General features: G+C 46.3%; 2 pseudogenes; one reads left to right on the forward strand and one right to left on the reverse strand.

The window, feature by feature from the left end:
• The first annotated feature begins 404 nt into the window (after window positions 1–404).
• LOC110148775 (phosphatidylethanolamine-binding protein 1 pseudogene) lies at window positions 405–969 on the forward strand (annotated as a pseudogene).
• Window positions 970–6017: 5048 nt separating this feature from the next.
• On the reverse strand, window positions 6018–15186 carry LOC110148779 (pregnancy-associated glycoprotein 2-like; annotated as a pseudogene).
• Between the last annotated feature and the right edge of the window lie 11643 nt (window positions 15187–26829).

The following is a 26829-nucleotide window of genomic DNA, read 5'->3' on the forward strand; positions in this document are numbered from 1 at the left end:
ATCTGATTCCAAACGCTTTACTTGGAAGTGACATATCACCTCTACCAAATTCCACTGGCTGAAGTAACTTCCATGGTCATGGCAAACTTGGGGGTGGTGGGTACACAAAAGGGTAGGGGAAGTGATCCTACTACAGAATATTCATGATGAGTAACAAGGGCAACCACCCTTCATTCATGTCCCTGCACTTTGTTCTTTGGTTCTTCCCATGCTGCCCCTTCATTTCTTTTGGCCTGTAGATATAGATTCGGATAAAATCAAAAGAGAGGACATATGCTAGACTGTAAATATATGGGGAAAACAAGAAAGGAAAGAAGGAAAGGCAGACCGCTGGGAACCTATGCAGACCCACTTCAGGAGTCCACCAGCCTCTTTCCCTGCTGTCCGACCCTCTCAGCTCTGTGATGCCGGGGGACCTCAGCAAGTGGCCTGGGCCCTTGAGCCTGAAGGGAGTGGATTAGAGGCTATAGCACCTTCTGCAAGTCAAATATGGCTGGGCAGAGGTCAACGACCTGGCCAAAGTGCTAACACCCACCCAGGTTAAGAACCGGCCCACAGCAATGCATGGGACGGGCTTGATTCAGGTAAATTGTACACCTTGGTCTTAGCAGATCTGAATGCGCCCAGCAGGCAGCACCCCCAAATACAGGGAATGGCACCACTTTCTGGTGGTCAACATGAAGGGCAATGACATCAGCAGTGGCACGGTCCTCTCGGATTATGTGGGCTCTGGGCCTCCCAAGGGCACAGGCCTGCGCTGTTACATCTGGCTGGTTTATGAGCAGGAAAGACCACTGGAGTTTGACAAGCACATTCACAGCGACCAATCTAGGTACCACTGTGGCAAACTCAAGGTGGCCTCTATCTGCAAAATGTATGACCTCGGGGACCCCAGTGACCAGTACTTGTTACCAGGCCAAATGGGATGATTATGTGCCCAAGCTCTACGAACAGCTGTCTGAGAAGTAGAGGAGTGGGACACCACCCCAGAGTTCCCAAACAGTGTTTCCCTTTAGTGATGCATGTAGATTTCTGCCTACATCCGCCCCCCACCACCACCCCCAACCCATCCCCCTACCCCGCCACTTCTTGTCTGAGTCCTCAACGGTCAGATTTAGGTTTAGGGTGACTTTTCTTTCATTCTACCTGCCCTGTATAATTCTAGGGGGTTTATGTTTTGATCAAACTTGAACTCTGTTTTGTTGGTGGTTACTTTGCTACTGTGAAGGAGTTTATCAAAATGTTAATGTGAGAACAACAACCCAGACTTTAAAGAAGAAAAAAAAATTCTGGTAAAAGACCAGGCCTGCAATATGAGAACAGAGCATCAAAGAATCTTTAAGGGAGGTTGAAAACAAAGAAGAAGTTGACTGCCTCTGCCTTTTGTGAGCCTGAGCACAGAACTGTGTATGAAGGCACCTAATGGCATGTGTTCTCACAGCCCTCTCTCACCAAGACAACGAGAACCGGCATGTCCACTAACACCCAATGCCTCAGGCTGGTTACTGGGTATCTGTGTCCCACTCTGGCTCCTTTAAAGAGCAATACCAGAAAAAGCTACAGAGAGGAAGTCACTTTGCTATTAAAGCCTGGCCATCTAGATGAGCAGCAGTTCTGGGTAAGAGGTTATTCAGAAATCTGAAAGTCTGTGCTTGTTAACTTGATCACTCTTTGGTGTAAAAAAAAAAAAAGTCATTCTCGATGTTGTGTTAATTCTGTTGTTTGCTTATAGTTGAATAAAAATAAAAACACTGTGTAGATAAAAAAAAGGAAGAAGAAAAGAAGAAAATTAAGAATAAAAGTTCAAAATCTATCGAAAAGCGTGTTTGTAATCACAATTTTGTACTTGTACAGTTTAGGTGATTTAAATAAATTTAACTTATTTAGGAATAAATTTATGAAATAAAAAATAAGAGAAATTTAAAATATAAATGTATTCACTAAACCCAACAAAATACTAATAATGAGACTGTATCATACTAACCATGTAGGGCAGGCAGATTTTTTATGATCTGAACCACCAGGGAAGCCCAATAATTCCAATTTAAATCCCAGCTTGACCAGGGACTTCCCTCGTGACTCAGACGGTAAAGAATCTGCCTGCAGTTCAGGCTTGGTTCAATCCCTGGGTCAGAAAGATACTCTGGAGAAGAGAATGAGTACCCACTCCAGTATTGTTGCCTGGAGAATTCCTTGGACAGAGGAGCCTGGCAGGCTATAGTCCATGGGATTACAAAGAGTAGGACATGACTGAGCGACTAACACTTTAACTTTCTTTTTCATCAGATTCTCAAGCACTAAGCTCTTTCCCCTATCTTTCATGCTGGGTAAACTATTTAGCACTGGGAGATGTGGAGAGATCTCTAACTATGAACCCAACTCAAGAAATTTTTAAAGATAAAGAAAACTGGAAAAGTATCCTTTCTGGAGTATACTTAGCAACTTTGCAACTTGTGGGGCAGGTCACTTTGAAGGTGTTTTGGGGCAAATAAGAGATGCATTCTTGGTGATTTGCTCCTCAAGTCCTGAGGGAAGTTAGGTGACTGAATGTCTGGTTACTTGATTTCACAAGTGATATCATCCTGGGAAAAGAATGTTCATCAGATCAACACATATTTTCTCACTAAACAGCAGGCTTAGAAAGGTTTCTAAGGCCAACATCAGGTGCTTTTGACATGAAAGGCGGAATGGGGCTAGTCCCCTCTGATACAGAGAGAGTGAACTGTGCGGGTTGTCATGGTAACAGTTTGTTGTGCTCCCCTAGGAGATACGGCAAACTGACAAGAAACCAAAGGCCTTTACAACTCTCTTTGCAGTGTGATTTTAGGCTTGAAGTAGTTGGCAAGGAAAGGGTGGCTGGTAAGGGTGAGGAGGGGAGTAATCAGAGCCAGTGCTTTACCTCCTCCTAGAGCCAAGAAAACAGAAGTGCCGGCTCAGTTAGGGTTTCAGTTATCTTCCACTAGATCCTAGGTGAGAAAACAATGATACGTTGTCTCTGTGGAGGGAACATAGATCAACACCTGTTCCTTTCTCGTCTCAGGCCCAGTCTGATCCCCTTAGAGTAGGAAGTATCACCCCCACCAGAGAGCTGTTGTCTCTGTACCTGTGGCTGCCTCCCCACTTCCCAACCCTCCCCACCCTGTCTCAGCCCCACGGGTCTGCAGTGGCTCCCATGATGGCCTTGCTGTCACCTGAGCCTGACCCTCTGACTTCTGTCCTGGGATCTGAGTCAAGGCAGAAAATCCAGGATGCACATGCCTGGCAAGGATGCTTCACTGTTTTCCATGTGCTCTGCAAGCCTGGGATCATGCTGTTTTATATTCTGTTCTTTTCTCTCAATGTCCTGTTGGAAGGATTTCTCTTAACACTGAATACTATTTTCAGGCAGTTGGCTGCTTGATGGCCTGTCTGTTCTGTGGACACTTTATGTTGAATGGACTTTGGGATGTCTCAGATTTTCACTTTTGTTAGAGACTGAAGACTTCATCCTTGCCTCTTTATGTTTGTGGGTGCTTCTGATCATAGCTTTACATAAATCTTACAAGCAAAATTCCTGGGACAAAAACAGTACTTATATTTAGGACAAATCATCACCCAAGACTGTACTAATTTGCACTCTTACATGAAGGGTTCAAGATCTTCCTCTTTCCTGTTATTCCTACCTTTTCTATCACTGAAGGCTATAAACCTTTGGTCTACAATTTGGAATGGATAAAAGTGGAAGGAAGGTGGAGTACGACTGTTGCTTTAAAGATCAGATTTATCCTCATGTTGGTGGCACAGGCTACAAATATAGAGCCTCAAGAGTAAGGAGTACATTAACAGGCACCAGCTTTAGCCCCAGGCTTAGGCTGATCTAGGGTGATTTTTCCAGGTGATATGGCAGTAGCCATGCTGAGACCATGCATGTCTCCTGACATGGATGCAGCAGTGTGTTCAAGGGCAAGCGTCTACTAACTCATCCATTCATTTAATCAAAGTATATTTCTTGAGGGTGGCTACATATCTGTCACAAGTGTTGGAGCCAGAAGACAGGAGACATCTTTCTTCTGTACAATGGGGATCATGCCTTCCCGGGGCTCATGCAAAGACAGTGAGCTAGCATCTGTAATTAACCAGAGCTGTTATTCTTGCTCCTATTGGTGGTTTCTCACCAACAGCACCGTTGCTTGTGGTTCCATGGAGAAAACTTGAAGAATGAGTTTGACAAAATGTTCACTTGCCTCTCCATTAAGCCTGGTTCATGGTATTTACTGTTAAAGAAAAATAAGTGATTCTGCTCTCATCTTTTCCTTGTTTATCAGCTCTGCAACTGGACCTCTTTCACTCCCCACAAGTCGATCATAATCCAGGGCCATCCCAAAGTGGCTGGGCACATGTACCTGTGGACATACGGCCAAGCTGCACACAGACAGTAGCTTCAGGGTTTAGGGGTGTGTTTCAGGGTCGGGGTGACAAGCCTAAAGTCAACACCTCGCCCTATGCCAGCTTTCCTTGTCTCCCTCAAGAGGAAGCCCTTGAGGAATCCACACTATTTTCATTTTCTCCATCTGGCCCTCCCAGTTGGGAGTTGTCTCTTTATCTGTCTCCATGACTTGTAGGTGAGCTTCTAGCCCAGCTCTCTATCCCTGGGGTCCACCACAGCACCTAGCATGTAGTAGGTGCTTAGTAAATTTGTACTGAATGAAAAGATGACTGTTTTCCACCTTATTTAGTCTTTCCTGCTCTTTCTCTATTCTGGATCTGACTCTAACCCTGCTGTCCCCAGCCTGGGCCTCTGCCTAGGGTCTCCAAATGGGAAGAAGTGATACTTCTACTCGAAAACTGGCAAACCATGGCAGCTTGAACCAAATGGTTTGTGGCTCTCCCCATGAAGGAAGCTCAGAGAGGCTGAGGGCTCTGTGCACCCTGGATTCCCCTGTTTACATGAATGGCATCCTCCCCAGAATCCCTGGAGGTCGAAGGAAGGAGCTTGTTGGACCCTGGAGGAGGGGGATGGCTCAGGGATCCACACGGGGCTGTCACTTGCAAAGTGGCACTGGAAAGGAAAAGCAGGTGTGGGCAGAAGAGAGCTGGTGACTGGGGTGGAGAGACAGAAGGGAACCATCTCAGTATAAAGGGCCATATCCAGATCTCCCTGCTGCAGAAGGCCAATGCCAATGTTCCTCCAGAAGGGCAAGAATACAGTCTAATTTCATTACCCCTTACCATCTCTCTGAATGAGGAGGTGGTGGAGTTGGTGGGGCAGCCATAAACTCTTCCACGGTCTAGAACCTCCCCCTGACGCTTCCTCTGTGGCTGCCTCTCTATCTCTAGCCATGTGATTCTGGAATAAACTGTCAATCACAGTTGGTGCAGGCTCAGGGCCACATGACCATGTAGGGCAAATTATAGGACCCCATGCCCATACCATTGCGGTTGGTCCAGAACTGGACTCAAGATCTGAGTTGGGTCAATCAGATCCCTCCCTGGAGCCTTGATGCCTTCTGAGTTTCTTTCCTCACTGACTAGATGCTTTAGAGATATAAAGCCCTGGGGCAGGCAGCTGCAGTCCTTCAATAGGTGTAGAAGCCTGAGGGAAGAAAGTTGTCAGGCTAAGAGAATCAAAGAGAGAAGAGAAAGAGTGAGGGTGTCAAACTGTGAGCTCATGGCTTCTGATTTCTTGGGTCCAGTCCCTGAGATCTTTGGATCTGTTCTGATTCCTGTGTCCCAGATCCCGGATTCTCAGTATCCTTCCAATAAGCCTCCCCTTTCCTTGAAGTCAGTTGGAGTTGGGCTTCTCTCACTAGTAGTTCAGACTTGATTCTAGGTCCTGCCCAGGTATGATCCACCTCTGCTACCCAAGGAGAGGCACCCATTCATATCAGCATCATTGAGATGAACCCTTTATTCTTTACTGAGAATAGGGCTTGCAGAGCTTCAAACACAGTTCACCAGCATCCCTGGCAGGTGTGCACTGAGTTGAGAGAATGTGTGTTTAGAGTAGGCCTGATTGATTCCTGAAGCAGCCACAGCATTTACACTGCAGGAGCCAGGCCAACCTTGTTGTTTCCCCGATCAAAATCCAAGAAATACAGCCTCAGGAAGATGTCACCCAGGATCCAGGTCTCCGTGGAGTGCAAGTCCTCTGTGCCCCCTCGAGTGCTGCTAATACAGACGTTCTGAGAACTCTGTGGAGACAGAAACACACATCAGTCACCCTGGGCCACTACCTGCCACCCCTATCAATGTCCAGACCTGGCATATTTTTTGGTTTCATTTCCCTCCTTTGGTAAGAATCAAGTGGTTTTCTCAGCACCTGAGGAAGTGGGGTACAGCCAAGAACAAGAAGGGCCAAGACATGTGGTTGCCATGAGGTAAGGAGGATTGGGAGTTTGGGATTTTTAAATGAAAATTAATATAGAGGATGGATAAACAACAAAGTATTACTGTATAACAATGGGAACTATATGTAATACCCTGTGATAAACTGCAATGGAAAACAATATGAAAAATACATATATATAAATATTTGTATATGTATAACTGAGTCACTTTGCTTTGCAGCAGAACTTAATGCAGCACTAAAAAATCAGCAATACGTCAATCATTTTTTTTAAAGACCAAGAGTGTCCTGTAGGTCCCCTCACGCTCTGCTGTTTCTTCCCTTCTCACCTCCACTCACAGTTTTCTCTGCAGAGAATGCCTGCTTTCTCTCTCTTCACCACAAACTGTTCTCTTCTGAAACATTTTTTATTTTAATACTTTGTTGTTCATCCATCCTCTATATTAGGTTTCATTTAATAAGCCCAAACTCCCAATCCTCCTTTCCCATATCCCCCTGTCTCATGGCAACCACATGTCTTGGCCCTTCTTGTTCTTGGGTGTACCCCACGTCCTCAGGTGATGAGAAAATAAAATTTGATTTTATATTGTTATTTTATAGCCAAAGAACAATATCATGAGCTTCAGGCAGACAGTACAAGGAATCAGCCATACATATACATGTAGCCGTTCTCTCCAAGGTTCCCCATCCAGGCTGACACATAACATCGAGCAGAGTTCCAGGGCTACACAATAGGTCATTGCTGTTTATCCATCTTAAATATAGCAGTGCCCACAACTTGTTCTTTATACTGCATTCAGGCCCTTAGGATGCCTTCCTGGACATCCCCTTACCCTCCGTGGCCACTCCAGGTTGGGCTGGTTAACTTACCCTGATGCTCCCCTCATTTGTAGACCTCATCACCCCTAATGTGGCCCCAGTACCCCTTTGCACAACCCCAGGGGGTGCCATGTGCGTGGAATCCAGTATAGCGTTGCCTCAACCCAAGCAGGCCTCCTTATGCCTCCATGAGTCTGGGAGTTTAAAATTACTGAAATTCTCTCTTTTCCTCTAAGCCTTCTTTGAGTCTGCCAGCCTGCTCTGAACTCCCATAGGGAGCTGACATTAAATCTTAACCCTGTGCCAGGGCTGTGCAATCACTATGCTCCTTTATTCACCTTAGCATCCAACCTTCCCCACAGAGAGGTCAGGTAACCCCAACTCACAGAGGGGGGACAGGGGCTTAGCAAGGGCAAGTTGTATCTGAGGACTGGGGTAACCATGTAGGTTAACATCCAAACCAGGACAACTGTGAGAAGGAAAGGAGACTGTCAACCCCCATGGTGGGACAGCACACTGGGACTGTCCCCAGCCATCCTCCTTGTCACATGGCCTATTTCACAGATTGCTAGAGCTGACTTTCTAGGTTTATCCATTTGATGGCTCTGGTTGAACTGAAGCCTTTTGAGGGCAGAGGACCTTAGCATTCTCCTTATGCCAGGCATCATGCCAGCATGGGGTGGTGTCTCCACATTTCTTTCCAGAGGATAGATGTGCCAGACTTCACTCTCTTTACTCTGTGCCAGAGTCCTTTACTCTCAAATGGTTGGTTTTGTGGGAGGCACTGGCCTAGCCACAGGGGCTCAGCAGCATCTGCAATGGTGTGACTTGGCCTGTGACTTGACTTGGAGGAGGGCAGGGGATGCCCTCCTACCAGCAGCCCAAGGAGGGTTCCTACAAGTCCCAGATTTAAGAGCCAGCCCACAGGATTGGCCCCTCACCTGCCGAATATAGACTTGAGGGGGCACAGGGTAGTCAGTGCTGTTGATCATGAAGATGACAGGAGGCAGGACCCCAATGTTCTTACATGAAACCACATGCTGTAAGAGAAAGAGGGAGGGAGGTTGGCCCTGCTGATCCTTGGTATGCAAGGAGACCAGGAGTGACCCTGTGGCTTGACCCTTCACCTCGTGATCCTTGGAGGTGATAGCATCGATGAGTTTCTGGTTGTTGGGGACCACTTTACTTGGGCCAGTCAGCAAAGAGGTCCTGGTGTCCACAAGGGCTTGACATCCGCTGGAACAACCAATCACCATCCCGTTCACTGGGAGACAGTGGGACAAAGCGTGCACCAGGGTCACTCTGAGTCTCCCCAAGACTGTCCCCTCACTGAAAGTCTCCTGAACAGTCGGGGCTTCAGCTCTTGCCCTGACTCTGTTCTCCTTTGCTCTGGTCATGTCACCTTCTTTGACATCCTTGAATGCAGTACTTGAATCTGCCAGGCCCTTTCACTCCTCAGGGCCTTGACAGGTTCTCACCGCCCTTCCTAGAAGACCACCATCCCCTTTGTCTAGCTAATTTCTCCTCCTTTTTCAGGTTCCAGCTTAATTGCCACATTTTCAGCGAAGTCTTCCCCTGGACTGGATTAGTCTCCTGTCTCGGTCACTGTGTCTAGACCCTTCCTCATGTCTAGCATGTACCAAAGTGGTAACTCACTATGTGTGTGAGTCGTTTCATGTACATCTGCCTTACAAGATGCTAGGGCAAGTTTTATTCTCATTGCCTCACTAAAGTGCCTGGCACACAGTGGATGCACAATGTTTGTTGAAGGAATAAATGAATAATTGAAAAAATGAATGAGGAACACCCAGAGACCCGTATCTAGTTTCTGACCAATGATGGGTCAACCAACATAGTATAAATGGAGGTTCCCTGGGGCAACAGATTCTCAGAGTGGTAGGTGGGGAGACACGGGCTCCCTAGGAGAGATTGTCTCCCAGCACTGGCCCCTCACCAGGCTCAGACACTGAGGCCCTGGCCAGGGGATGCCCAAGCTAGCCCAGAGGACGTCCAAAGGACAGCTCAGTTTTTCTCTGAGGCTATCACATAGAATCTCGTCAATTATTGCCCCATGTTCTCCGCCACTTCTGGAACACATCTTCCTGACTCTCTGTCACAGCCCTTGTCCCACTGTGTGCCCAGTATGGGGGTGGGGAGCTGTGGTTATGTGGGATATCTCTCTTTATGAGTTGCTCTCAGGCCTCAAAACTGCAGTCAACCTGTCTCCACTAGTGGGTAACTTCTCCCAAAGGAGACCAGTTTTCCCCATTTTTTCAGGACTTTCTCTGTTTTTTAACTGTCTGTTCTATGTGCTGAGAATTCGCTTGGTCCCGGTAACCCTGGACAGTTGGTCATCTTATCACAACCCTATGATGAAACTCTTGTGATCCTCCATTCACTGCACCTTAGGGTCCTCAAGCCGGCTCCCTGCCTCACAGCACAGTAGGTGAAGCCCTCCTCGGGCTGCCCAGTTCTCTCTGGATCATCTCAGGACCTGGACAGAAGTCTCTGCAGGAGGCTGCGGTGATTATAAACCCATGGGTGTGTATCTGTGTTTGTGTATCTGTGTTTGTGTGTGTGTTTGTATATGTCTCTGTGTGTGTATCTGTGTGTATCTGTCTGCTTGTGTTTATATTTGTGCCTATGTGTGTGTTTATGTGTCTCTCTGTGTGTTTATGTGGATCTGTGGGGGTGGAGTGTATATTTGTGTATTTGACAGAGTATCTGAGAGTACATTTGTGTCTGCATGTATCCATGAGCATGTGTGTGAGCATCACTTGGGGTGAGCCTCAGAGGGAGAGGCTTACCTATCCATGGCGATCTGCCAGTACCAAGTTTTGGTCACCGGTACCCAGCTGAGCTCTCCATTGTCGTAGGCATGGTCCACTCCACCAAACATCACCACACTGCCACTCTCCTCCTGGCTGTCACAAGAAGGAAGAGAGGGGGCTCTTTGGAAGAGGTAAATGCCAGGCACTGTGTGAGGGCTGGGCTTGTCCACCCATCAGAGGCACTACTAGAGTCACCATTTTATAGATGCAGAAATTGAGGTTCGGAAGGATTGAGAACCCAGCCAAAATTGGTCACCAGCCAATGAGTGGCACAGAAGAGGTTCGAAGCTGGGAAAACTGACCAGGCTTCTGAAGAGAGCCCGGTCCCCTCCAGTGACCTGAGTGCTCACCATGCTGGAGGGGTCTGGCATTTCCCTTATCTAAACTGTCATTTTTCAGAAAAGTCGAGGCCTGAAGGCACAAAGAGCATAGGTTCAGGGGCACCCAGTGTGACCTGTACTGTCCATGACGTACCATCCATGAGGCCCTATATTCAGCAGGCCCCTCACCTCTGTCACCCTGTCTTGAAATTCTTAATACTTGTCGAACAAGGGGTCCAACAGTTTCATTTTGCCCTGGCTCCTGCAAACTCTGTAGCTCATCCTGTGCTCCCAGTGAAATGTTAGCGAGGAAGGAAATGTTCCCGCCATCCTTCTCTTTTCTTCCGTATCAAGTCCCTCAGAAAATCCTATTCTCTTTTCCTCCAACCTGTTTCCTGACATCTTCCATTGCTCTCTCTTCCCTCCATCCCCATGAACCAAGCAGCTGCCCTTGAGCCCAAAAGCACAGTTGTGTTTCAGTAAAGTTTTATTTACAAAAACCAGTGGTGGGGCCAGATGTGACCCTGGGGGGTTTCCATGGGCTAGACTATCTGTTGGGAAAAAGGTGGCCTATAATTTTTCATGCAACTGCAAGCATCTTACAGCTAATTTGGAGAGAGAGCTTGTCCAGCTCAGACTTACGTGCTCAAGTAGAAGGCGAAGACAGGCTCAGAAATGACACCTTGTTCCTCCAGGTTATCAAAGATGGGGGTTATCCCTGGGGTGGAGAAACTGGGGTAGCTCAAGCCCAGGGTGCCATCAAAGGGTACATGACTGAACCTGAACTCCTCCAAGCTCAGGCCAAATGGCTGGGCAGTGCTAACAAGGTTGTCGATCTGTGGAAGAGACGAGTGTTCCAACATCATGGTTTGGGAAGTGAGGCTGAGACAGGTTGGTATGCAGATGGCATTAGAACCACTGAGAATAACTGAGAGCTGGCCTTGGACTCGCTTATCCTCAGATGGTGAGACCAAGTTGGGACAAGAATTCAGGTTCCATTTGTGTGGGGCTGTATTTAACAACAGCTGCTCCTCTGGCAAACATCATCTGAATGAGTCGAGTTGACCTCATGCCTTCTGTCCATGTGGGTCAATCTGGACTCAGGACCAAGCAGTTCCCCCTTGTGGGCAAAATGAATAGAGTGCAGGGTAGCCTTCTCTTTGGCATCACTATGATCTGATGATAGAAATGGACAGAATTGATTCAGGTGCATTGTGGATTCTGCATCTGCCCAGAAGACAGAAGTCCATTATACAATGTCACTGGACAGGTTCTTATGAAAACTCTGCCTGGGAAACATGCACTTGGGGATGGATATTTGGGGGGGGGTGCGGAATACTCAGGTACTTTGGAGGAGTCAGGCCATAGCTTTTATTAGATTCTCAAAAGCCCAATAGAGTGGAAAACCATTTATCGGGCCCCTCCCACATCTGTGACCCCTGCTTTCCCAGGCTGGATACCTGAAGCCCCAGACTTCCCCCAGGGGCCCCAGATCACTTTTATCCTGTCCCAAACACCCCACACCAGCTTGAGTCATGACTGGCCAGGCCAGCTCTACTACTTACCAGAGGTGTGACCTTGGCCAGGCTCTAGTTCTCTGCACTTCAGTTCCCTCATCTGTATCATGGAGCTAATCGTAGTACCTGCTGCGTGAGGTTGTTGCAGGATTAAACCAGTTATTTGCAAGAAAGTGCCCGGCACAGTCTGAAAATATAAAACTGGGTGCTTTTTCTTCATCTCTCCCTGCTCCCAACAAAATGAACCTTGAGCTACTCATGGGCAAAGGAGCTACAAGCCCACTCTCCAAGCGCCTGTCTGGGTTAGCCACTCTGGGAGTCTGTGTGTCAGCAAGGGTGCTGTCTCCCCAGGAACAGAGTCCTGAGGGGTAAGCAGCGGTCATTCCCAAGGCCAGTCATGACTCCGCTTCTGTTGCCACGTTACCCGAATGGTGTCATAGCCGAGATCTGCACTCATCCTCCCAGATCAGTAGATGATGTTGAAGGACTTGTTTGTATACTGGAAGGTGGAGGACTCTTGAAGGTTGAAGGTAATGTGTGTATCTGCAGACACAAGAGATGAGTGTCTGTCAGCTGCCAAGGGTAGAGAAGGGAGTGGGAAAGTGAGTACAAGATGGGGCGAAGGGCGGGTACTCACAAAAGGAAGGACAGAAACAGCTGATGGAAGGCACCCACAGTTTAGATGAGCCGGTGTCAAAGAGGAAGGACCCAAAATTCCTTAGGGGGTGTTCCAATGGTGATGTTGCCAAAATAAGCTAGCTATGGGAGCCAAAGAGGGTGGCCCGGTGCAGATCTGGCACCCCTCGATTCCCGCACTGCTGTCTCCCTCTGGGTGTCACATTGCAGCTCACAGGCTTTGCTCACAAGGGTGTCTGCATTTGATCTTTTTTTTTTTTTCCCTGTGCCCTGCAGCATGTGGGATATTAGCTTCTCAACCAGGCATTGAAGCGGCACCTCCTGCATTGGAAGCCCAGAGTCATAACTCCTGAACCCCCAGGGAAGTCCAGTGACTTCATTTGAGAAACTCTGCAACCTCCTCTTCAAGCCCCAGTCTGAGTGCCTCCTTCTCCATGCGGTCCTCCCAGGTCACCCCAGGCCACTCCCTCTAAACTCAGACCACATCCCATATACACCACACAGGTGGCCCTTCCATTTGACATGTATTTACTCTTTGCCCTTATCTAAGGGTGGCCTATGCATTCGTGAAGAAGAGGTAAGACTTTTTCTAAAGTCAGTAGCTATGAATATAGTGTCAGATTATTGTGACCTCAAGTGCCTTATGGGCTCAGTACATTTTTAATGTAATCATTCTTGGATCTGCAGAGGATAAATTTTCCCTGCCTGGGGTTTCACACTTGATGTGCAGTTGGCTCTATCTTTTGATCGGTTATGGTTCACACTTTATCTGTAACTCAATGGCTCACTTCTTTCAGAAAGAACAATCTCCCTCCAAGTAATATCTTTGGCACAGAAATGGGTGTTCACCAGCCAGATGATAAAACTGGGCCCAGTCAACACAGCCCAAGAGTTGAGGATGAGAGTGCCTTCTCCTCTGGGAATGGGGTCCCTGATCCCCACTGTTTCTGCCTCCTACAGGAGCCCCAGCCCCAGCATCCCACCTGGCACCTCCAGGTGAGCCCCAGTGCTAGGCCAGAGCACCAGGGGGCGCTGTGGAGCACCATCCTCCCAATGTACTCACATCCATGAAATTCTTCAGGGGGTGAGATGAGAATTTCTGGTCATGAGAGGAATTCTGGGACAGGTGGTAAGCTTGTTCCTCTAGGAAATTGTTCAGCAAGTTTTTTTTCATGAGAGTGTCTCGCATGGTCTTCATCTTCATTAGAGGGATTCTTCCACCAAGCATGCAGAAAAGGAAATGAAGAAGCAGCAGTCAGCTGTCTGTGTTACAGTATGACTGCCATACCTGATATTATAAGGGCACTGTATATTTTCCAGGCATTTTTATGAGCACCATTTTTTTATTAGAATGTCATGCAAAGATCATGTCAGAGACCTCCATCTGAATACAGGTTCTGTTGTGTAATCATCAATTCAGTCACTCAGTTGTGTCCAACTCTTTGTGACCCCATGGACAGCAGCACACCAGGCTTCCCTGTCCATCACCAACTCCCAGAGCTGGCTCAAACTCATGTCCATTGAGTCAGTGATGCCATCCAACCATCTCATCCTCTGTCATCCCCTTCTCCTCCTGCCTTCAATCTTTCCCATCATCAGGGTCTTTTCCAATGAGTCAGTTCTTCCTATCAGATGGCCAAAGAATTGGAGCTTCAGCTTCAGCAGCAGTCCTTCCAGTGAATATTCAGGACTGATTTCCCTTAGGATTGACTGGTCAGATCTGCTTGCAGTCCAAGGGACTCTCAAGAGTCTTCTCCAACACCACAGTTCAAAAGTATCATGTATAATCATGAGTAAGCCATACGACCATCTGAAGTCTCGGTTTCCCTTTGATAAAAAGGTGGAATATAATAATCCCCACTCCCAATGTAGAATGTTTTGCATGTTAAGTAACATGATGGATGTAATGTACCTGTTATATAGGAAGTCTCAACAATGAAAGCCTTTGCTGTGGCCATCGCACTGTATCTTTCTTAAGCTTTGAGAGGGAGTTAAAAGGGGCATCAATATTCTCTTTCTTACAGGAGAGGAATTTGAAATTCAGGGAGTCTGTGACTTGGCTATGGTCACACTGCTTGTCAGAAGGAAAGCAGACAAGAATTACCCCGCCACTCTTTCTCCGGAGTTGAATACAAGAGAGGGGTGATAGAGGAAGCTAGAAGATGGGGAACAAATTAGGGAAATTAAGAGGTTAAAGAAGCAAGGAAGCATCAAAATTGAAAAACTGAAAGAAAACAACACAGATGATTCTGAACACAGAGAGACATCAATAGAGATGGAGAGATAAATGAGAGATATTGAGATAAAGACAGACACATACACACAAAATTAGAGAGGGAGGAGAGAGGAGACCTAGAAGCAAATGAAAGAGAAATGCTATTCCACAGAACCACACTTACAGTTGCATAGGTTGTGCACTGAAGAATTCCAGAGTGCCATCTAAACATAGATCATTTTGTGACTGGCACCCCCAGAATTGTGCAACCCTGCAGGCCTACCCCAAGACCTCGGAGCCCCATGATGCTTACGGCAAGGACTTATCAATAAGAGAGGGTTGAACTTTAAAACTGTCAAAGAATGATTGCATATTACCTCCTAACCCAGAGAGAGAGATGATGCCACTTACCCTATACTTACATGACCACACACTCTGAGAGGGTCACCAGCCCAAGGAACCCAAGCCACTTCATGCTTCTTTCCTGGGTCCAAGTACTCAGGAAAGAGCAGGTTCTTAGCATGTAGTGGTGACAGGGAGATCCTAGTTAATATATGCTCAGACCTGCCCTAATTGTTCCCTTTAGGCCACAAATGGATTTGATAAAAATAGAAACCTCTCGATAAAATCTTTACCTCCATCAGAGTCCTTGGGGAGTGGACCTAGAGAATTCTCAGAATACAGAGAATTATACTGTAATCGCTTCCTTAAGGCTTGGCTGGAAAATCAACCTGACTGCATGGACTATCTCAGAGTGGGGAGATTCTTGCCACCTTGGAGAAAAGACTTCTATTAACATGATGAAAGTAAATGCTGAGGGCCCTGCTAGACATTCCTGATCCAATATGGTCTTCCTAGCAACTTCATGAGATGTGCATTGCTGTCCTCAGTTGGAAAGGAGATTGCTAAGAGGAAAAGAGGTCAAATAGCAAAGTGAAGACATTAGGGGCAGCCCAGGGACATATAAGTGGCTTTAGGTAGAGGGCAAGGTGGCTTGGATGGTAGGTGATGCCAGTCTACGTCAAAGAGCTAGGCTAGAGCAGTATTAAAATTGCACATTTTCAATAGTGGAAGAAATGTGATGCATGCGTCCACAAGATACAAACAGAAGGCCAAACCCACCTGGGTCTTCCAGTTAAGCTTGTTGGAGATCACATTCTTCCTTCTGGAATTCCTGCTCGGGAAACAGTGGGAATAGAGCCGTACTCACTGCTAATGGTTCTCAAGGAGAGAGACATCCTCCCCCAGGGGCCCTTTGATTCCACTCTAACTGTTGGCATCACCCCAAGCTGGAAAACAAAATGGTAGGTCATCCAAAGCACTTAAAATACTTCCTAATGTATCTAAGTGTCCTGGCATGTCTTATACCCAGAGTTCCTTTATGAGAGGCGATTCATCAGCCCAATTCGTGTTTCCTCTGAGGAATCTACAACCTTCCCTGTTGGTAACTTCTGCCGTATAACACCTGATCTCATCCCTAAGGACCAAAATGGTGAAAATGTTCAAAGGCCAAGGCTCCTAAGGTCCACTGTCTCACACAAGCTGAGTGCCAACTGGTCTACCACTCCCTGCAGTGTCTTACTCTTTCTTCAGGGAACCCCTGGCTGAGCGACATTGGGTGGGCTGAGACTAGCCTGTTTTCAAGAAACTTGTTCCCTCTTTGATGCTCAAAGAATACCTTGGATCTTTAAAGGCCTTGGTTGGGGGGGGTGGGGATGCAACCAATCATGTTCTTTGAGGACTTTGTTTAAAGGATCTGGTTAGAGAAAAAGGACAGACTCACAGGGCAAGGCTGGGCATTCCTGGGTCCAATTGATCATGAGTTGAATTCCAGTAGACTTAAGGGTCAGGTGCTGATGCTAGTCACAGGCCACCTTTGGAGAAGGAATGGAGGAAAGAGATTTTGCCCAGAAAGCAGTGGTGTCAGGGTCCCCCATGATCACATGGGGAAAATGAGACAAGAGCCTTTACTTGTCTCTTGGCTCTATCAGTTCCCTGGGGGCTTAGGGGAAAGGATAAGAACATGGAGAAGGGAAGAGTCACTCATGGCGCCCCTGGCACGTGATACCCCTGGTGATAACCATCTTGTCTACACAGCTCTGGGCTTAGAGATGACTCAGCTCTGTGACAGCCCCAGAGTCTCCCTTCTAGCGAGAACAGAGATGGCCCATTGCTGGTATTTCACAAGTGAAGTATGTGATGAGTTTACGGTGAGTGATCTCTTGCCAGTGTCCAAGTGTGGAAGGAAGAATGGAGGTGGAAAGTAGCCATTTATTAAGCTTGATTACCTTGGGGATTTGTAATGGCTATTTCTGGGTCTGGAAAGATCTCCCAGTTCTTTGCATGACTGGCTCCTTCTAAACACTCAGCATCATCTCAAATGTCTCCTCCTCAGGGAGGCCTTTCCTGGCCACTCCAGTCTCCCAGCACAGATTCTGATCCACCGACAAGACCATAGTCACTGAATGCATTTGCCCACATGCTTTTCTTAGGCATCTTGAGAGTGTCCCCAACTTACAGATGAGGAAACTGAGGGTTAAGTGTCTCCCTGCAAGCCACAGGGCCTGTGAGTAGCTGAGCCAAGATTTGAATCCAGGTCTGCCTGACTGCTAATTCCAGCTACTCCTTAGTCCTAGGCTTGGGGGACCAGTAAGTGACACAGAGAAGAGGGTGGGGGATGGAGAAATTGGGAAAGGATCTCATCTATAAGGAAATATTCCTTCTTCTAGTGAATACTTTTTCAAGGTGCTGTAAGCCTAGTGTGGAAAATGCTTGCTGTGTAGACAGAGCCTGGAATAAAGAAACACAGTGTGGACTATGCCAGGATCACAGATGCTGGGCCTGGGGGAAGGCAGCCCGAAGCCTAATTCATGATCCTTTGCAGGATCCAGACCCTTTGGGAGCTTGCCCACCCAGAAGGCCAGTTTTTTGTTTGTTTGTTTGTTTGTTTGTTTGTTTGTTTGTTTGCATAGGCTAGCATGGGCCTTGTAGTCCAGGAATCAAAACATCAGAAAAGAAATGTGACCAGACTGTAAGAGACATGCTCCTGGAGCCCTGGGAAGCTGATGCTTAATGTTGCCTTGGGTAGAAAGTTAGGAAGGCTTCCTGGTGGAGGTGCAACTGAGTTGCATCTCAGTAGATCAAAGGACTTTTCTGTGTGGGTGGTGGGGAAGAGGGAATGCCCATCAAAGAAGGCAGCACTGGTGTGGTACTGGACTCCAGGAATTGTCAGTCACCTTGCAAGCTTAGCCCTAAGGGACATATATCAGTCAGTCTAAGCAGTATGGGCAGTACTAGCAATGCACAATTTACAAATAAGAACCTTGGATTTCTCTGATCTGCCTAAGTCTCTGCACTGCCACTGCAATGGATGGGACTGTGATCCCTGGTCAGGGACCTGGGATTCTGCATGCTTCATGCTGGGGACAAAGAAAGAAATCTCTCTGTTCATCACAAGTTGTTGAGGGCTCTAATTGGAGATTTCTTCTCCTAGAGATGTAGAATAATAGAGCCTTCACCATCAGCAGTGTCACACTTGTTGCTGAGGCATGGGACAAGGCACATGCTAATTCATACAGTGACTATTGTAAATGAAGTGTTGTCTGCCATATCAGTAAACAAAGGATGCTACAGTTATCCATCCGTTACATTACAGCCACTCCCAATGGTCATTCCAGAGGCATTCAGGGTGGCAAAATGATGCCCTCCATCAAGTCCTCAACTACTAAAACCACTCCACTTCCCCACCAACTGTGTATCTAGAGGGGACTCAGGATGAGAAGAAAGTGGATACTTGTCCTAGATAGCTAAATGAAGTGAAGTGAAAGTCACTCAGTTGTGTCTGACTCTTTGTGACCCCATGGACTATACAGTTCATGGAATTCTCCACTCCAGAATACTGGAGTGGGTAGCCTTTCCCTTCTCCAGGAGATCTTCCCGACCCAGGAATCAAACCGAGGTCTCCTGCATTGCAGGCAGATTCTTTACCAACTGAACTATGAGGGAAGCCCTAAGGTACATGTCAAAGAAATTATTTCAGTGAGGTCAGGCTCTTGCATCTTCCCATACATTGAAATGCTCTCAAATTCCTTAACTTGAGATATTTGGCCTCCTTTAATTAAAAGTAATCTTTCGATGTTCCAACTGTCTGGTTTTTATTGGAAAACTCCTGTATATTCTGGCTCCTCATTTATGTCTTCAGAGGAATCCCTTAGAGCTATCTGAGAGGCTGCTTCTGGGCTTGAAGTCCTCAGAAATTTTGTAGAATAAAACAGAATTCTCAACTTTTTTGTTGTGCTTTTTTTTCAGTCAATATTATCAAAGCATTTTCCAGCAGTGAGATGTGTCACTGCTACCTGCATTATGCTGATGTAAATAAGCGCAGGGCCACAGTGAATTCTCAGGGAGTATGGAAGTGTAAGCCAGCATAAGTTTAGGACAAAGACTTGATAATCTGGACAAGAGCACAAATGATACACAGGACAGTGTAGAAGAGGGGAACCAAGACCAGGTCCCAGGGTGGATTGGGGTGGGTTGAAGATCAAACCCACATTCAAGAGTATGGGTTTTATGCTCCGGGTGATGGGGATCTTTGAGTGGGTGAGTGAGATGTTAGACTGTGAGAATAAAGGAGAACAAAAGAAACTGAGGCTAAAGCATAAGAAAGATACAACAGATTAAAGATGTAAAGAGGAAGGAAGTACATTTAAAGAACCCAGAAGCTGTAGAAAGAGGCTAGCAAAGATCCTTTGGACACTGAGTGAAGGTCCTGACCCCTAGCTTCCAATCCTTCCTTTAGAAGGGAAGTGGGGGTGTGGACTAATGCAGCTAAACTGAACTAACTGAACGGGGAGTGTGGACAGATATGTCGGAGAGTTTTTTACACTGGAAAATCAAGATTTTGGTGGTGGCATGAGAACCATCCTTTTGTTGTTGTTATCGTTTTTCAGTTAGTCAGGTCCGACTCTGCGACTCCATGGAATGCAACATGCCAGGCTTTCCTGTCCTTCACCATCTTCTGGAGCTTGCTCAAACTCATGTCCATTGAGTCAGTAATGCCATCCAGCCATCTCATCCTCGTCATCCCTTTCTCCTCCTGCCTTCAATCTTTCCCAACATCAGGGTTTTCTAATGAGTCGGTTCTTTGCATCAAAAGTTTTTCATGATAAAAAAAAAAGCACCCTATGGCAAATTTTCAGAGTAGAACAGGTTAAATGGGATATAGGGAGATTTCACTCCAATTTGATAACTTCTGTCATTAACTACAATTGTTATTAAAATTGTTGCCAACACCTTGCACAGACTGGGCTTTGTGTGTGATTTTCAAAAATGCTGATTTCTTTCCTGTTCTCAGAACCAAGGGAAGAAGGAATGAAAAGGTAATACTGCAGGCTAAGACAGGGTGGTAGTCTAAAGCTGTGTGGCTTTCTCAAACAACCTTGAAGAAAGCACCCACTCCTTCTGGTGTTTCAAATTCAGTTCTGTCGCTCAGTCGTGTCTGACTCTTTGTGACCCCAGCATGCCAGGACTGCAGCACGCCAGGCTTCCCTGTCCATCACCAACTCCCGGAGCTCACTCAAATTTGTGCCCATTGAGTTGGTGATGCTATCCAACCATTTCATCCTTCTCCTCCTGCCTTCTGTCTTTCCCAAATCATGGTCTTTTCCAAAGAGTTGGTTCTTCGCATTAGGTGGCCAAAGTATTGGAGCTCCAGATTCAGCATCAGTCCCTCCAATGAATATTCAGGACTGATTTCCCTTAGGATTTACTGGTTTTATCTCCTTTCAGTCCAAGGGACTCTCAAGAGTCTTCTCCAACTACACAATTCAAAAGCATCAATTCTTTGGCGCGCAGCCTTCTTTATGGTCCAACTCTCTCATCCATACATGACTACTGGAAAAAACATAGATTTGACAAGATGGACTTTTGTCTGTAAAGGAATGTCTCTGCTTTTTAATATGCTGTCTAGGTTAGTCATAGCTTTTCTTCTAAGGAGCAATCATCTTTTAATTTCAAGGCTATGGTCACCATCTGCAGTGATTTAGGAGCCCAAGAAAAGAAAGTCTGTCACTGTTTCCATTGTTTCCCCATCTATTTGCCATGCAGTGATGGGACTGGATGCCATGATCTTAGTTGTTCAAATGCTGAGTTTTAAGCCAGCTTTCACACTCTCCTCTTTCACTTTCATCAAGAGGCTCTTCAGTTCCTCTTTGCTTTCTGCCATAAGGGTGGTGTCATCTGCATATCTGAGGTTATTGATATTCTCCCAGCATTCCTGATAGCTTGTTCTTCATCCAGCCTGGCATTTCACATGATGTACTCTGCATATAAGTTAAATAAGCAGGGTGACAATACACAGCCTTGATGTACTCCTTTCCCAATTTGGAACCAGTTCCATGTCTTGTTCTAACTGTTGCTTCTTGACCTGCATACAGATTTCTCAGGAGGCTGATAAAGTGGTCTGGTATTCCCATCTGTGTTTCCAAGGCAAAGTTAAATGAAGTTAAAAGGGGAGATGGGCAAAGGAGTAAGTGCCTGGATGGGAAGAAGGAGGAACCTCTCTCTGGGAAAAGAGGGGTAGTCCAGGCTGAGGCTGGTTCTCTTTTTATCACATCTGCAGGAAGGAGCAGAATTTCTGACTGTAGGTCAGTTGTACTGCAATGTGATCATTGAGCATGTGGCCTTCAGAGGATCTAGGGTGGTTCCCTAGGATTGATCTTACTCCACTTGGAACCTCCCAAGAGGGCACTGGCATGTCACCAATGGGCAGGGGAAGCTAGGATATGAGGGTGACTCCACAGTGTCTGCACAAGCAACACCCCCTTTCATTTTTCTTTTGACACCACAATAGTCAAAATCTCAAAGGATACTATAGAGGAGGAAAAAGAGTGGGATGTAAGGTTTTCCTGGCTTTGAAGGGAGACAATATTGAAATTAAAGACAAAGGTAGATGATACTGATAGGGGAGATAGATGGCCTCCAGGTTAGACATTTACAATCAGCCTCCTGTTTGCCCTCTGAAATGGGAGTAATAACAGAAACAGGGTAAAGAGCCAGTGTTTGTCTCTTGTAAACACTGTAAGATAAGAGTCATGGAGAAGGCAAAAGGGGCAAAACCCTGTTTGAGTAAGGGATTAAGGGATCTCCCTCCCCACTCTTTTGGGACAAGTGAGACAGTACACATGGGCATAAAAATCTCCTTATGGGTCAAAAGTCAAGGGATAATGCTGTTACTGAGTCCAAGCTTGCTCTGCTCACCACATATCAGGCCAATGAATCCGAAAGAAAAGGTATTGAGACAAGGAAAGCGACTTTATTCAGAAAGCCAGCTGACCAAGAACATGGCAGACTAGCCTCTTAAAATAACCATGGTATCGGGGTGTGGATGTCAGGTTCTTTTAAAGATTAGAGAGAAAGAAGCAGTGGGGAACTAAAGTCAAAAGGCAGAATATAGAAGGAGAGGCAGTGGGGAAGTAAAGTGAAAGGGTCTTCAATCTTGCAAAGCATCTCCAAGGGAATGGCCAGTCTTTGGAAGACCCCTTCCAAAGGAGTCTTAATCTTAATCTTAATCCAAAGGGGTGTGTTAATCTTTTCTATTCATAGGTATGCATGCATGCATGCTAAGTCACTTCAGTCGTGTCCAACTCTATGGACTGTAGCCTGCCAGGCTCCTCTGTCCTTGGGGATTCTCCAGGCAAGAATACTGGAGTGGGTTGCCATTTCCTTCTCCAAGGCATCTTCCCAACCCAGGTATCGAACCTTCATCTCTTACGTCTCCTGCATGGGTAGATGGGCTCTTTACCACTAGCGCCACCTGGGAGGTCATTCACAGGTGGGCAGGAAAAAAAATATCTCTCTATGAGCTGAACAAAGCACTTTAGTTTACAGTCAAGCAGAGGGCCGGGATGCTCTGGCTCAAGCTATTAAGTATGATTATAATAACAAAAGCAACGAAAAGCAAGTCAAAGAAACAGTTTTCAACATGGAGTCAGAATTGGCTTCCTTCCGGTAATAATGCCTCACATGCTAGCAAAGTAAAGCTCAAAATTCTCCAAGCCAGGCTTCAACAGTATGTGAACCAAGAATTTGCAGATGTTCAAGCTGGACTTAGAAAAGACAGAGGAACCAGAGATCAAACTGCCAACATATGTTGGATCATAAAAAAAGCAAGAGAGTTCCAGAAAAACATCTACTTCTGCTTTATTGACTACGCCAAAGCCTTTGACTGTGTGTACTAAAACAATCTGTGGAAAATTCTTCAAGAGATGGGAATACCAGACCACCTTATCTGCCTCCTGAGAAATCTGTAGGCAGGTCAAGAAGCAACAGTTAGAACCGGACATAGAAAAATGGACTGGGTCCAAATTGGGAAAGGAGTACGTAAAGGCTGTGTATTGTCACCCTGCTTATTTAACTTATATGCAGAGTACATCACGTGAAATGCCAGGCTGGATGAAGCACAAACTGGAATCAAGATTGCCAGGAGAATATCAATAACCTCAGATATGCAGATGACACTCCCCTTATGGCAGAAAGTGAAGAGGAACAGAAGAGCCGCTTGATGAAAGGAGAGTGAAAAATCTTGATGAGAGGAGAGTGAAAAAACTGGCTTAAAGCTCAACATTCAGAAAACTAAGATCATGGCATCTGGTCCCATCAATTCATGGCAAATAAATGGGGAAATAATGGACATATCGGGGGAGTGTGTGACTTCCTTGGTTCTGTCTTGCCACAGCAAAGATTTGAAATGGCAGAACAGTGTTATAGCTCAGTTACAGTTCAGTTTTATTTGACAAATTTAGGACAGTACACCCTTAAGCTATGAGGGCAGGCTAACCCCAAAGAGAGGCCTCAATCCGTCTTGGTTGTCTCCTTTTATACATTTGTCTCCTCCCGACCTCGAGCCTGCCCAATGCAAATTGGGCTACCAAGAAAGGGGAGTATTTATTTCACCTGAAATTCTCACTCCAGTCCACAGATTTTTTGTTGTTGTTTTTCCATTTTTATGGGCTTTTCCTTTTCTTTGTCTTTTACCCATCATCATTTTGGACCCCTTTTTCCTATTCTAACTACCTAACACTCCTCCCTCAAGAGATGGGAGGCCCAATTCTTTGGGGATAGGGGCATCGAAGTCTCTCTAGCTACTTCCTGCCGAGCTGGGATGGCGAGGGGCATTGGGCCTTCCCCTCTTGCTAGTCTCAAGCCTCAGAGTCCTTATAGCAGTGTCCATCTAAGGGTGAGTGATATTTTCCCAGATTAGGTGTAGTTTTATATATCCTTGTTGAACTGGCACTGTGTGTTGTAGCTTGTTGACCTGGGCAGAGACAAAATGGATTAAACAATCAATAATACATGGAACAATCATAAGCAGCATCAATATGGTAATAACAGGAGTTAGTAGGGGCATTAAACAACTCCAAATCCCCCCTTGCCAGGAGAAGGATTGCAGCCACCCCAAGAACTCTCCAGCTCACTTTCTGAGATCCTGTAGGATATAAATGTTTTCTTGAGGACTGTGAGACTTTCTCTAACTTTGCTGGAGGTATTTACCCAGAAACAACACAACTCATTCAAGAGGAGGGGCTCAAGTCCCTGTTTTTTCAAGGATCAGGAGATCTATATCCTGTCTATTTTGGAGTACAATCCCTGCCAAGCTGTGTTGACTCTTTAGAGCTATCCTGAGAAATCTTATCCCTGGAAACTTAATTTTGGGGGTGTTCATTAAAATGGCACTCACTTGTAGTCCTCAATAGGTATCTGAGGTCTCCCAGGGCTCACAGGTGTATTTAGTGTACTCTTCTGTTTTCTTCCACGCTTGACGCATGCATAGTGAATCCAGGAGTCATGCCCTTGTATCTTGACTGCTGTGGGGATAGAAAGTATTACAGGCTCTTCCCTGTGGGCTAGACTTGAGCCTATGGGGACCCATATTTCCAGACTTTAGTTAGGACTTGAGTCCCTGGAGCATACAGTGGTGGCTCTTTAGAATCTTTTGGGTCCAGGTTGACACCCCACAAGCATATATCTTGTTGGAATTGCCCAATGGCCATGGTATAAGATTAGAGGGTCTGAGGGGCGGTCCTAAGATGGCAGAGGAATAGGATGGGGAGACCACTACAAATGCTTCAAAAGAACATTTGAACGCTGGGCAAATTCCACAAAACAACTTCTGAATGCTGGCAGAGAACATTAGGCACCCAGAAAGGCAGCCTGTTGTTTTCAAAAGGAGGTAGGACAAAATATAAAAGATAAAAGGAGAGACAAAAGAGGTAGGGATGGAGATCCATCCAGGGAAGGGAGTCTTAAAAAAGAGAGAAGTTTCCAAACACCAGGAAACACTCTCACCAGTGGGTCTGTGGCAAGCCTTGGAGCCTCAGAGGGCAACATAACTGGGAGGAAAAATAAGTAAATGAATAAATAATTGAAAACAATAGATTATGTGCCTAATGGCAACTCCCAGTGGAGAAGCAGCTCAGACGCTCGCATCTGCCACTAGCAAGCGGGGACTGGACAGGAAGGCGCCAGCTGCATTGCTTAGGGTAAGGATCGGGCCTGAATGCCCCAAGGGCAATCTGAGGGAACTAACTTGAGATAGCAACCAGACTGTGGGATAGCTATCCTGTGAAAAGCCCTAACCTAAGACACTGCCAGGCCGGCTCACAGAACAAAGGGCTGAGCGGGCCGGCTGCGGATTGGCCCATCCCCCACTGAAGACCAGCAGGCGAGGGCAGCCAGAGCCAGAAGGGGGCAATCGCGGCCCCAGAGAGGCATCCTATACCAAACTGCAAGCAGGCTTCGTTGTTAACCAAGACCTCTTGGGATTCTGGACGGTCAACATCTGCCGGGAGGGTCACAGCCAGAAATCAGCTCCCCAAAAGAGACACAGGGCACACCCGATAAGGTGCGCCCATTGTACACCCAGAAAACCGAGCAGATGGGATGGGGGAGGTGACAAGATGCAGCCTCCAACTGGGGGCTACTGCGCTCACCGAGCGCCTGGTCACCTGAGCTCCTTGGACCTGGGACAGGCACAAAACGCAGGCCCAACCAAGTCTGCGCCTTTGTGGAGTACCTGAGAACCTGAAGCTGAACGGCTTAGACCTGGGAAGTGCATGCAACCCAGGGCCCACCTCAGACAGCCCCCGGCAGAGCAACCTGGAGCCTGAGCAGTGTAGATGGGAAAGCACACACACCGTGAGTGGGGGCAAACCCACTGTGGCCGAGACACTGCAAGCACACGCCAGTGATATTTGTTGCAGTATTCCTCCCTCCCCACAGCACGACTGAACAAGTGAACCTTAAAAAAGTGACCACCACTGCCCCCTTGTGTCAGGGAAGAAATTAGACACTGAAGAGACCAGCAAACAGAAGAAGCTAAAATAAACAGAGGGAGCTGCTTTGGAAGTGACAGGTGCATAGATTAAAACCCTGTAGTTAGCACCGACTACATAGGAAGGGACCTATAGACCTTGAGAAGTACAAGCCGGGCCAAGGAACTATCTGAAAATTAACTGACCCCACACTGTCTGCAACAGCTCCAGAGAAAATCCTAGATATATTTTTACTATTATCACTTTTTAAATTTAAAAAAAAAATTTTTTTACTTTTAAGTCCTTTATTACTCCTTTAATTTTTATTTTTATAACCTATTACCTTGCCAAAAAAAAGATGCTATTTTTAAAACAAACTTCATATATATATATATTTTATAATTTTTGTAACTTTGTTTTTTCAATACTGTATTTTTGAGAATCTAATCTCTGCATTAGATTTTTAATCTTTGCTTTTTTGGTATTTGTTATCAATTTTTTACCTTTAAGAACCCAATCTTCAGTACCCATTTTTATTTGGGAGTGTGATTACTGGTTTGATTGCTCTCTCCCCCTTTTGATTCTCCTTTTTCTCCACCAGGGCACCTCTATCTCCTCCCTCCTGCTTCTCTTCTCTACCCAGCTCTGTGAATCTCTTTGTGTGTTCCGGGCTGTGAAGAACACTTAGGAAACTGATTACTGGCTGAATCTGTCTCTCTCCTTTTGATTCCTGCTTTTATCCTCCTGGCCACCTCTGTCTCCTTCCTCCCTCTTCTCTTCTCTGTGTAACTCCTTGAACATCTCTGAGGGACCCAGACTGTGGAGAGAACATAAGGAAGAGATTACTGGCTAGCTTG

The sequence above is a fragment of the Odocoileus virginianus genome, chromosome 28, assembly GCF_023699985.2.
Source record: "Odocoileus virginianus isolate 20LAN1187 ecotype Illinois chromosome 28, Ovbor_1.2, whole genome shotgun sequence".
NCBI classification, from domain to species: domain Eukaryota; kingdom Metazoa; phylum Chordata; class Mammalia; order Artiodactyla; family Cervidae; genus Odocoileus; species Odocoileus virginianus.